Source organism: Amblyraja radiata, chromosome 11, assembly GCF_010909765.2.
Source record: "Amblyraja radiata isolate CabotCenter1 chromosome 11, sAmbRad1.1.pri, whole genome shotgun sequence".
Lineage (NCBI taxonomy): Eukaryota > Metazoa > Chordata > Chondrichthyes > Rajiformes > Rajidae > Amblyraja > Amblyraja radiata.
The window spans coordinates 47,694,831-47,699,305 of NC_045966.1; positions in this window are offsets into that span (position 1 = coordinate 47,694,831).

Genomic DNA, 4,475 nt, shown 5'->3' on the forward strand with positions numbered 1-4,475 from the left:
TAGTGCGTTCAACCTCATTGACATCAGTAGGCAATGGTTACATGCACAGTACAGTTTTAGTACTTGAAGACCAAAAATAATTTTAGGAGTTGAAAATCTGAATTCTAATAATAATCAGCAGGACAGATAGGAACTGTGGAAAGATGAGCAAGCCCAAGGTCCGTTCTTTGAATCTGACAAAGTTTTTTCAACATAAAACATGAACTCACTTCTTTCCCTTTCCACGGATACTGCTCAAACGGCTGAGTATTTCTAACATTTACAGTTTTTGTGCTCCTGGTTAGAGAGGATTGAAGTTCGAGGTCAATATCCACACTGTTGTCAGCAGTGCTCATTCAACCATTATTGCAGGCTCAGACCATGGTAGACATTGTACAGTGTCCATTGTACAGTGGGAAATATCACCGCTGAATCAGCTACTTTATCAGCCAACCATCAGCTCCCATATCCTCCCTGAGGAAGTCAGCTGATTGTAACCAAGAAATAGAAACCCGTGTGATTGTTTACAGTCTCTAACTGATGGGTACTGAGGCAAGTTGTGGCTCTGATCTTTCTGAGTCGGGTCAATTAATCTGGAAAAAAAGATACAATGTGCTAAAGTTACTCGACGGGTCAGGCGGATTCTCTGGAGAATATGGATATATGAGGTTTTGGGTCGGCACCATACTTCAGACTAAAGGCCTGCGACCCAAAATGTCACCTGCCTAACCAGCTGAGTTTCTCCTACACTTTGTGTCTTTTATTGGTAAACTATCATCTGTAGTTCCTTGTGTCTCAGTTAATCTGGATCACGGTAAACTCAAGACTTCTGATCTAAATTAGTCAGTGTGGTTTATGCCTGGTCATTAGAGGAGCTATTGAATGATGTCCATTTATTCTAAAATGTGAACTCTGTGTTTATTATTTTGACAGAGAATTACCCTTTTAGATTCACCATTGCTGTACTTATGGGGAGTCTGGCTCTTCTCGTCATTATAATGGCAGTGGTGTTCTGTCATAGAAAGCGCAAGCCTACAGGTAAAGTACACGAAGACATCCTGAATGCAGCACAGGTCCCCCAAATTGTCAATGACAATGTTATCTTTGTTACAAGGAGAAAAGAACAATTCATGTTGGATAAGAAACGTTTCTGTTTGTGCTTATGTTGTTGAGAAATTGAGTTTTGACTTTTTTTGGTCAATTAAAGCATTATTTATGCAATGCAGATTGTCCTGTCTATCTGTGTTTCCATGGGAAGACTGCTGTATGACATTAGGTGCTTTTCTGCAGTGATCTGACCATGTGGTGATTGTGTCACCATCCCCTGTGTAAACCATTATCAAATAAACATGCCAGAAGTGCTTGTTGAAGTATAGCTAGTGTAGTCATGTAGAAAATATATTGTCTCCAATTTGCCCTCAATATGTTCCTATTTACTGAGGGATAAATATTGGCCAGGAGACCAGGAGACCAAGATATCTCCACTGCACATTGGTGCTCTTGGGACAAAATTGATTGTGTCCCAAGAGGACAGAAGGGCCTCAGTTTAACAAATAATCTTTAATATGGTGAGGCCAATGCTGCTGCAATCCCACATTTCAACAGAATGTTAGGCTCAACTGTGTGTTCAAATATTCAAATTTGGGGTTGTGCCTCAGGGTTTATTCTGTGTTGTTGAACAAACTGATCAGACGGGTATCGGGCTATAAAAAGACTATCCTTTATTGACAGCAGTAACTTTTAAGTAAATATAATTGTCTAGTACAACAATTCATCAAAGTCACTGACACATGGAATACTCATAAACTTCCCTTATATTTATATAAATTACTGTTTTTTCCATTAAAAAAAAAACCATTCCAATAACTGATCATTAGAAATATAAAATTACACATTGAATGTATTAACTGTATTTGCAATTCTAAAATCAATTGCTCCTTTACTTGTCATCTTGACTTGTGAAAACTCTGCAGTGCAAAGATGCATTTGTCCACTCTCCAGATGTTTTAAACTCTGCTAGGTACCCTCCACAGGTTGGCTTTACCTCGTTCATGGTCTCCTGTGCCTTCCCACCCATGTTCTGTTCAGCAATGGCTCTATCGTGGAATCCATACTGTAACTTAAATCCATGCTCATCCTGTGCCTCATAATCTCAATCACCATCTTCTTGGGCATCCTGTCCATGTAACACATGATCTATCCATGTAAGTTGATTTCTGTCACTCATTCCCATCATTGCACCACCATTTTATTCACAATATTTTTCTTGAACTGAATCTGAATTCTCGGATTATCAAATAGGATTTAAACCTGTGCTTCTGGACTATTAAACCCAAAGAGTCTTGGATTCTTATCCAGTTAACCTATGAAAAATCCAAAAGTACATCAAAATAAGCAAACTAAATAATGTACTCATTAACAGGAGTCAGCTCAACACATTTGAAAGTAAGTTGGAGAGAAGCGCATCACCAAGTCTAAATCTGGTAATGTTGGGAAAAAATAATTACATATTGTATTTAACATATTTGTGGAAAACTGAGTTAATGGAATCTCTATTGTGTTTTGTTAAATGTGTGAAATTAAATTGTATGTAAAATCATGAGGGGAATAGATAGGGTGAGTGTGCAGAGACTTTGACCCAGCATAAAGTAATCAAAAACTAGAAGACATAGGTTTAAGTTGAGAGGGGGAAGATTTAATCGGAACCTGAGTGGCAACTTTTTTACTCAGATGATGGCGGTTATATGGAACGCTGACAGAGAAGGTCATTGAGGAAGGAACTATAACTGCATTTAAAAGACACTTAGGCAGGTACAAGAAACATCGGGTGGTGCCGCAATGGCTGCCTCACCAACAGTCTGTCTGATCCTTTTCCTTCTTTGTTGTTTTTTAGTATGTGTTAAGTGGATTTTTTGTGTTCTGTAGTTTTGTTTTACGTGGGAGGTGTGGGGGGGGGGGGGAGCCTGCAGGACTTAACATCATGGAGCTGGTGGTCCCTTTCGGGGATCGACCTTGGAGCTCCAACCACGGAAGCCTGCGGATTTAACATCGTGGAGTTCACGGTCCCTTGGTTAGGGATCGACTTCGAGAGCTCCAAGCCACAGGAACTTCGACCGCCCCGATCGCGGGAGCTTCGACCGCCCTGACCTGGAGGCTTCAATCATCATCTGCGGGAGCTTCTATCGCCTCGACTGCGAATGGTTTGACTGCCCCGACTGCGGGAGAATAAAGAGTGAAGAAGATTAGACTTATTTACTTCCATCACAGTGAAGAATGTGGAGAATCCACTGAATTGGATGTTTATATTAACTTTTATGTGGTTGTGTGTCCTGTTGCTTTTTCTAGTATGACTATGAAAAATTAAGTTTAATTGTACCTTAATTGGTGCACGTGACAATAAAATACATTTGAACCTTTGGATATGAAAGGTTAAGGTTATGGGTCAATTGCAGGCAAACGGGACTAGCTCGGATGGGGCATCTCGGATGGTATAGACTAGTTAAGCTAAAGGACCCGGTTCTGTGCTGTATGACTCTATGACTCTTTGACTTTATAAAAGGTGAAAACAATTTAATTGGTGTCCTCTCTCTGAACAGGTTTGGGCAATCAAAGTCAGAAAGCTCCACGATCAAAAAGAAACACAGAAGGTGAATCTCACCTTTATGCCAACCCTGACGAAATTCAGCAGATGGCAGGTAATGTGAAAACAAGAAGCATAAGAGAAAATAGTAAGATTAAACGATAACTTACCAGTTTGAAGTTTGATCTTTATTTTATGAGGAGTTATGATGAGGGACTACGTGAAGAAGACCCCATCCAGCCGCACACGTGTCAATCTTCAAAGCAGTGGTGTGAAATCACAGATAATAGTGACTGAAGTATAATAGTAAGAACAAGTGAGGACTAGAACTACCAGATGACCTTTATGAGGGGTGGGAGCGGAGGGCACGTAGTCCCTCATCGTCACTCCTCATAAAATAAAGATCAAACTTCAAACTGGTATGTTCTCGTTTAATCTTACTATTTTACTTCGGAGTCACGTGAGTGACTACATGAAGATTTTAAAGCTCTGTGATTTCATGCCGTAGATTCAAATCCAGGCGTCTCACTGCATTGATTGACTCTGAATGAGTAAAGTAATCAACAATGCATAACCATAACATTGATCCAATCAGTTAATGGTTTATTTATCACAACAATAGTAGCCCCTCTATCCCAAGGGGAAACTTAGCACTGAATCCAAAAATGCACCACCAAATACCCCAGGTTCTTTAATCTCCTTATGGTAATACTTGTGAAACATCCGTTCACTTGCCCATCCTGCGGCCGCGAGGATATGGTCAATTGGGATGTCCAAATCCTTGGCCGCTGATGTTGATGCCGCCCTGGTGGAATGAGATTTAAATTTGTCAGTATCAATACATGCATCAACCAACACCTGCTTCAGCCACCTTGTGATAGTCTGAAACAACACTTTCTAATACGGTTTTTTATGG